The sequence below is a fragment of the Coptis chinensis genome, chromosome 2, assembly GCF_015680905.1.
Source record: "Coptis chinensis isolate HL-2020 chromosome 2, ASM1568090v1, whole genome shotgun sequence".
Lineage (NCBI taxonomy): Eukaryota > Viridiplantae > Streptophyta > Magnoliopsida > Ranunculales > Ranunculaceae > Coptis > Coptis chinensis.
The window spans coordinates 87,984,975-87,993,841 of NC_141457.1; the positions used below are offsets into that span (position 1 = coordinate 87,984,975).

Here is an 8,867-nt window from a genome sequence, read left to right on the forward strand (position 1 = left end):
TCATACTCTCCACCGTTGTCGGATCTCAGCTTCTTTACTTTCAAGCTTGTCTCATTCTCAACCATGGCCTTCCAAGTCTTGAACACTTCAAATACTTCTGACTTGTGTCTCAAGAAATAGACCCACACCTTCCTAGTATGGTCATCAATGACAATCACAAAATATGACTTTCCGCCAAGTGAAGAGACATTAGCTGGCCCCCAGACATCTGTATGTATCAACTCAAGCCTTCTAGCTTTCGGAGTCTGACCCATTCTCTGAAAACTCACCCGCTTCTGCTTTCCAAATACACAGTTCTCACAGAAGTCAATTTCAGTCGACTGTAACTTTGGGAGTTTACCAGAAGAGTGAAGGATTTTCATTCCTTTCTCACTCATGTGACCAAGTCTGCGGTGCCAAACATTCGGATCCTCTTTGCCATGTGCCACGGCAATCGACTCACAACCATGTGCAGTCATGTAGAGAGTACCATCTTTCTTACCATTTGCAACAAACCAATGAACCGCCCGAGACCTTCCAAGTATCACCAAGAAGATCGTAACAAATCCTTCACTTGCCAATTGCCCCACAGAAATCAAATTCTTCCTCAAATCCGGAACGTGTCTGACGTCCTTCAATAACCATGATGAGCCATTCATCTTGACATGCACGTCACCCTTGCCGACAATGTCACAAGGTTGGTCATCACCGAGAAAGACCGTTCCAAGGTCACCTTCGGTGTAGTTCTCAAGGAACCCTCGATGTGAGGTAGCATGGAATGATGCGCCGGAATCTAGTACCCAAGACTCCTTCTTGTGCTCTAACGAACATATCAAAGCGTCATCTACCATCTCAACAACATTAGCTTCTTGATTCTTTTTCTTGTTCTTATTAATGTTGTTGTTGTTTCTTGGTGCCGGGCAATTGGGGCTATAGTGGCCAGGCCTACCACAATTATAGCACACCACTTCACTTATGTCTCGAGGTTTGTGTTCAACGCTTTGCAATTGGGAGGCTTGAGATTTCGATCTCCCCCTCCACTTTTCTTTACTACGACTCTGTTTGACTTTCTTCCCCTACTTTTCGCTGCTTTCAATGCCGACCACGAAGTTGATCCCGAAGATGACGGACAATCTGTCTCCGGTTTCCTCGGTTAGTACCATACTAACAACGCGTGCTCAAACTTCAACTTGGTCATTCCCCAGCGAGCCACTAATAGCCGCCATAGTCGCCTTCCAACTTGGAGGCAATTGTCCAAGTATCGCCAAAGCTAGCACCTCATCACTAAATGTAATCTCAACCGACTCCAATTGGTCCTTAGTTTGGTTGAATTCATTTAGGTGATCCTTGAAGGAGGTCCCCTCCAACATTTTCATACTAAATAGCTTAGTGATCAAATAGACTTTGTTCGCGGCCGAGGGTTGTTCATACATCGTAGTAAGTGCCTCCATGAGAGACTTCGCCGTCTTCTCAGTCTCAATATTGAAGGCTACCGACTTCGAAAGACTCAATCGGATTGTGGCCAAGGCCTTTCTGTCTTGCAAATCCCATTTATCTTGCGGAATCTCCTCAGGCTTCTCACTAATCAATGTTTCCATCAAATCCTTTTGATAGAGAACATCCTCAATTTGCATCTTCCAATAGCCGAAGTTTGTGCCGTCAAACTTCTCTATCTTGTAGCTTTCTTTGTCGGTCATCATGACTTTACTGAATAAAAAAACCACGGTGGAGAACCTCTCAGAGGAATTTCCTCAAACACCCTGTAGCTCTGACACAGTCACCTATGCTCTGATACCACTTGTTGGGAGATTTCACTAGAAGGTCACACCTCAATCTAGCTACTTTCTATCCCAAATGATTTCAACTTGGAGATCACACCAAGGAAATCACCCACCCAAGACTTTGGTAGTTATCACAACAAACTCAAACAAGCAAAGCCACTAACTTATCATCACCCTTCATAGCAACAATAATAATGGAAGTAAATATGCAAAGAGACACAAAGATTTAGGTGGTTCGGTAAATGTTACCTACATCCACACACAAGAGCCGAGTTTCCTTTATAACAAAGATTGGAGAGTTTACAAGAGATCAAGAATCAATAAGAAGAGGCCTCACTCAAACCCTAGCTCAACAGAGCTCCCACAATACCCTAGAAATGAATCTCTCAAAGTTGTTTTTCAAAACCCTAATCTATTTCCTTTATATAGGTGTACATAGACAAAGGGGAAGAAAAATGGGCTTGGGCCGCAATTGAGCATGGAGCATGGCCCTTCATAGGTGCGGCGCCCTCTTCATCGAGCATGAGCCGAAGAAAGCGCCCATAGGTGGCCTTGGTAGCGAAGCCTTCTTCATTCGGACATCAGTAGCGGTTATGAAAGCTGAAGGCCATGGATGGACGAAGGCGGTCGCGCCCTCTTCATCAGATTCAGAACGGAGAGTGGTGAACGGACACCGGAGCAAAGCTCGACGGTTCCAACAACCCAACAGAAGGTATTGAATCCCAAACCCTTTTGCTATTTTGCAATCGTCTGTAGATTATCTATTTACGTTCTTGCGTTGAACCTTAATGGTTAGTCACTATTCTATTGCACGTTTGCGAATTAGTAAGAATTCTGAGTGGGGTGAGTCATTGTTGGGAATTTTCATTTTTCAGTGTTTTATTATTTTACTTTTTTTTCCTTGGAATTGATTGGGTCTTTTATTATTTTTACTTAATTTCTAAGAGGGCTTTGCATGTTTCTTCTTCTTACTGGCAAATATTAGGTTAATTTTTTATTAAATGAAAGTAACTGTTGCAACATTAGTAGAGTACCGGTAGTAGCCTGGTGGGTCCTTATTTGCTACTTTGTTTGTTGATGGTGCGTTTCATTCACGTGTTCAACTATAGTTGTTGTGCTTCATGTGTTTTGTTCCCTTATTGGGTGGAGGAAACTTTTGATGAGTGAGCTTCTATGGTAATATAATATATCTCTTCAATCAAATGAAATAGAAATTTCTGTTAACCAGATTTTCGTGTTTCGATTTCGGTATATATATTCAATCAGAATTAAAACTTTGTGCGAAGGTGTGTGCATAGCTAATTTTTGGGTAAACTTTGTGCGAGGGTGTGTCGGCTTCACTCTTGAACTTCATTTTCTCACATGAATTTGATATTTTTCGAATTAATTTGGTCTATTGGGATGACTCGAATCTGCTTCTGGCTGCGTTCATCTCTTCATTCAAATGAAATAGAAATTTCTGTTGACCAGATTTTCGTGTTTCGATTTTAGCATTCAATCGGAATTTAAACTCTGCAGGGTGCGTGTGCTAAGCCGTAGGTCTCCTCCATATAGCTAACAAATAACAAACAAAAATCTTAAGCTACTACACCAAAAAGTAAGGGGAAACAAAGGTTTAGCTTCAGTATGGGGATAATCATTTTAGGCTACTACACCATGAAAAAACCAACTACAGCAGTACAATCTATTTTGTTTGGACAAGTTTAGCAGTTTTCCATTTCCATTTTTATTAATTTTTTTGGATCCAATAGAATAATATATTACATTTTGTCTTAGTGATTCCTCTTAGGGTGTGTTTGGCAACCAGGATTTTAGGGTGGAATTCATAATATATTTCCGAAAATTAAGAGTCACCTGTTTGGCAACTTTTTATGCACTGGAATAGAAACCTCAAATCCCCAAAATCAAAGAATTGTAAGTTTCTATAGGGAGTAGAAACTTGAGATTTCCATATATTCAGGAATTTTAACTACTTAAAATTGTAAGTTTTGGAATTATATTTTCAATTCCAATTCCAAAGGAAAACTTCCAATATAAGTTTTGGAATTATATTGTACTCCTTTTACTATCTACCTATTTTTTATTACATGGAGTATACTAATGTTTGGGTTAGCCAAATTTCTTTTATCTAATGCACTTTTGCACCTTGAGCGGAGGAACATATCTTAATTTGAAACCTCAAGAGTTCTATTGCAAAAGCAATTCCTTGGGTAGGGTTTGTCTCATTGAAATTGTGAGTTTGTCTCATTCAAATTGTGAGTTTTATATCCGAACAGTTTCTTTCTTTCACTTTATCAATTTGCCCCAATGTCGTACTCTTTTTTTTATTAGATCCCTGTATTTTCATCCTGAGGAGTGTGTTAATGTTTGTCGTTGATCAAATATTTACGAGGAAAAGCTAGCTGAGATTGAATACACAGGCTGACCGAAACTAAATAGAAGAAGGCATTCAAGCATTTCATGACCTGTAGGAAGTCACAAACTATGCTTTTACTGATTTATATTATAATAATATATCAACTTATATCAGATTTGATGTGTCTTACGATAGGAGCACAAAGAATGGAGCTGCATGAGCAATTTTGTTGAAGGCTAGGGTAGTGTTATTGATATAGAAGGTTTGGTGCATCATCACCTAAGGCGGTAGAATGGATGGATGCTATTGAAGTTACTGCTCTCTTAAACAGGAGAAGAATATCCAAGTTTTCAGATGAATGGCGGGTGACAACCAAAATGTTGTCAACTTCCTCAAGTTGTTATCTGGGCCTTTAAGATTCAAGTTATCAAGACACCCCCCCCCCCCCCCCCTAAAAACACACACACACACTTACTATATGCAGTGTCATTTTGTATATAATGCAATCATTGCTCATGTACCATTTCTTAATTGTTTACCATTGCAATCATTTACTTAGTTGTTTCATGTTTACCATTTAAAGTTTGAAATTCCGAAAGCATTCCAAGTGAAAAAGATCAGAAACTTCAAAGAGCATATGCAATTTGGTAACGTTGATGGAGGCAATCGGGAATTAAATAGGCGAAGACCTATCAAATTATGAGTAGTTAACATAGTTTTGAGCTTCCAATGGGAAGACGTGCACAAAAAAAGAAAAAACGATGAGATTGAGATTGATGTGAGAATTCCGGTGCGCCTTTGAGGTACTGTTAGTATGCGTACAAAATATTCCTAAAGTGACCAATTAAATTTAGGTTGTGCAAACAACCACCAATATTAGCATCCAATAAAACAGAATAGTGTTTGGAGAGAAATACAGGTGCTAGTTCGCAGGGTGGATCGGCTTTGAGGAGACGCGTGCGATCGTGATCTTCTCAGATTTGACATAGGTTTTGGGCTTGGATTAAAATATTGGGGAAAAGAAATCCGAACACAATAACTGTATATTAATTGAATAGCTCGATCAATATCCCCACTTAATATGTGGGATTAGTGTCTGTGAATAAATGATACTCTTAAATGCGTTGACAAATCTTTGGTCAAATTATTGCATTAACGTTACGATTTGATTCTTCTCGCATTATTTGTTTAGTTTAGTGGGATTAAAAGCTAATTAATAAAGCCATTTGTTAGTGCCGAAACGTTTACACTCCTTGGGTTAGTTTACTTACCAAAAGGTAAAAAAACAATCTCTTCGGGTTCTAACATTAACGTCTAACCTGCCTCAAAACCTTCAGGGGCTTGGTCTTTTAACACAACCTTTCATAATGAAAACTACAAAACGGTCTAGATTGCATTTAATCTTTAGATTCTCTAATAGCAAGTCCAATACAGGGCTCCTAAAACCTTGCCACATAGAATTTTTAGGATTTTTACTTTGTCGGCCAAATACGGCATGCCAAAACCTTGAATTTCATTCCAAGCGTCCTTTCTGTTTTGAAGTTCGTTACTTAAGTTGAATGTCTTTTTGGAAAGACAACACAATTTATACACTATTTATGTGTATATACTTAAGTTGAAGTTCGTTACTTAAGTTGAATGTATATACACATAAGTATATACATGGTAGTAATTTCTTCTATTTATTTTCTTTGACGTTTTAGATTTTTGTCTCTTTTCCCTAGTCAGAGCCATCTTCTATGTTCTCTATTCCCTCCATCAAGAAGCTTGAAGAGCAATCAGGTAGTAGTTACCAAAAAAAAAAGTTACCAAAAAAAGGTACCTTCTTTTTCTATATTTTGTTATCTTTCATGCCTGCTAAAAGATTTGAGGGTTCAATTTTCAGGTTTCGAATTCTCTAGAAATTGCATTTTGGACTTTTGTCTGGAAGCTACCTCGCGACCAATCTCTGGCGTCCTTATGAAATAACGAGTAAGCTTCCCTTGCAATTTAAATTGTACTGCGTAGGCTGTAGCTCCCATTCAGTTGAACATTTTTATTTTTCTAAGGTTAATTGCTTAGATTGGCTTGATCTTAGAAAACACAACAAACAGGGAAGATTTAGCTTAATCTAGCTACCTATACAAACCTACTTTTCGAAGTATCATTTTTCCATTTATCATTTGATGCTTATCAAATTTTACTGCTATATATGATGTAGGGTGCTTTTCTATTTTATATGTTTTTACCATCAAAAAGCGGTCGACATCTCAATACTATCTTATAGAATAGGGTACTCAAAGAATTACTGTGACCATTGGTGTAGGTTTGATGCTGAAATACAGTACATGTCATTGGACTGGATTAAGATTTGCCTGATGAATGAACACTCAGAATGTCATAGGGAGTTGGGGTGCCAACTTTTCCGAAATTCCGATTTTTCCAAATTTTGATTGGAAATTTTTTCGGATTTGGCATCAATATAACTTGTCCGATTTCCGAAAATCCGATTTAAATTCTAATCTGCTTCAAATGATTTATGAAATTCCGATTTTATGAATTTTCTTATCCGAATCCGCCAATACATATTCGATCAGATTTTGCCGAATTATTATTTGGAATTACATACAATATATCTAAAATTCTAATGTAATTAGAATTGTTTTAATATAACATTATAACTCCACTTTTTCTGCTCATTTACAGTGGATTAACTTGCATTAATCAATATATAGTACAAAGAAACTAAGAACCCTAGAATTAGTATTTATTGTACAAGTTATAAAATAGATTTAATATTAAGATATTTGAATTTTCAATAATTTTCAATTTTTATCCGAATTATCCGATTGTTCATCCAAATTATCTAATTTCTGAATTTCTAGATTTTTTTTTTCTAAATTCTGATATTCATCCGATTTTTGAAAATTTCGAAAAAAAAATCATATCAGATTGAATTTCAGCACAACATATCAAATTCCGAAAAATTCAAAACCGAAAACCCGTATTCAGATCTGATCTGACCGAAACACACTCCTATAAAGAGTGGATGCCTGAAAGGTAGCAAATCTAGAAGGTGCCACTGATATGTTTGTTAAAGTGCTTCAAAGAAATGATATTGTTCCTATTATCATATATCATGTGTTAATGCATTATTGTGAAGTACCGGGAGATTAGAAGTCCTTGCATATGTATTGCATAATGAATATGGAAAATTTCTAGACTCTCCATTTTACTTTTGCCATTGCTTTCAGTATTTTATGTGTTATAAGAGTTTTTTATGTTTATTTATATTGACAAGGATGCTGGCAATAAGGACTAAAGCTTGGTGGCATGGCAAACCACTCTTCCTGACGCAAACAGAAGACGCAACGGCAACCTACTACAAACAAGTTTAATAACTTAAGTGTAGTAGCTCCTAGAAATCCATTCCAAGGACCTAAAATACAAACTGTAACTAACTCTTCCCTTTTATATTTTCCTTCTGCATCTCTCTCTGTACATTTTTCCAGTTATAATCAAAATTACCCTTTAACAAAAAAAATATATAATACATGGAAGTTATTAATATAATGAGAGTGGATTAAGGTGGCAATCGATTCTAATGGAAGGTAGAAAGTTTTTTTTTCCTTTTTTTTTGTGAGCAAAAGGGAGTTAGCCCCTAAAAAGGGGTTGACTCCCTAAGATTACAAAATTACAAACTCGATGATAACTCAACTAAGGACCGTGCTGAAACAGGGTCCAAACAAAAGTACGAAGGGGCCCGTCTACCTCTAAAAGCTAAACTATGGGCGACAAAATTCAAAGTCCTACTAATATAGTAAAGTTTACACTCAACTAATTTAGATAATAAGAAGTATATATCATGAGCTATAGACGTTGCTCCCTAGGAAAGCATTGTTCCTCTATGCTCCAAGACAGCAATAAGGGTTTGACAGTTTGATAATATTGCTACTTTATTGATTTGCAACCGTTGTGCTAATTGCAGTCCTTCAAGAATAGCTCTGGCTTCAGCCTCTTCTGTGTCCCCAGTTATAACCCTGTCATGTCCTGCACCAATGCATATACCAGCAAAATTCCATAAAGCAAAACCAAGGCCTGCTTCGGTGTAATTGTCTACCCAAGATGCATCTGTAGATATGTAACACCAATCTGAGCCTATGCTGGGCCAGTTGGTACTCCTGATAAGTGGTTGGTTGTTCTTGGTGATGTAAGTGTTTGCCCTGAAGAGGATAGCAGTGATAGGAGTTTGCTTGTTGTTGAAGGTGTGGTCATTCCTATCGATCCATATGGAGTACATGGTTGTAGCTACAGAGCTAAGCATGTTAATGATATCGTACTTATTATTGTGTCGATTGATAAGACTACTCAAGACGGAGCTGAGATTATCACTCGGGTTCCAATTTTCAACTCTTAGACCAAGACCTGAATCATACCAAATACGCTTGAGCATAGTACAATGGAAGAGAGCATGGGAGGTTGACTCCACCTGGTTATTACATCTCGGGTAGATAGATGACTGGACTATATTCCGGTCACTCAAATTTTTCTTTGTCGGCAAGGCATTTTTTTCTGCTTTCCATAAGAAGAGCTTTACCCGTTGAGCAGTGTCGAGGTGCCAGATGTAATTCCAAGAAAAATGTGAATTTTCTTGGTAATTACTGCTAAGATACTTGTACACTGATTTAACTGTGAGTTCACCATTCTTCTCTCCCAACCATCTAATAGTATCGTCATGAACAGTTTGACTGAGTAGGATCTTAAGAATTTCA

At 37.6% G+C, this 8,867-nt stretch overlaps 1 long non-coding RNA gene across 2 annotated transcripts; it reads left to right on the forward strand.

Moving 5' to 3' along the window:
• The first annotated feature begins 5,717 nt into the window (after positions 1–5,717).
• On the forward strand, positions 5,718–8,639 carry LOC147518654 (uncharacterized). Of its 2 annotated transcripts, XR_015214100.1 has the most exons (4): positions 5,718–5,898; positions 6,002–6,087; positions 7,397–7,548; positions 8,084–8,639. It is a non-coding gene; the product is annotated as an uncharacterized LOC147518654 (long non-coding RNA). The 2 variants fall into 2 exon arrangements; XR_015214099.1 differs by lacking the exon at positions 8,084–8,639 and having other exon boundaries at positions 7,397–7,638.
• The last annotated feature ends 228 nt before the right edge of the window (positions 8,640–8,867 follow it).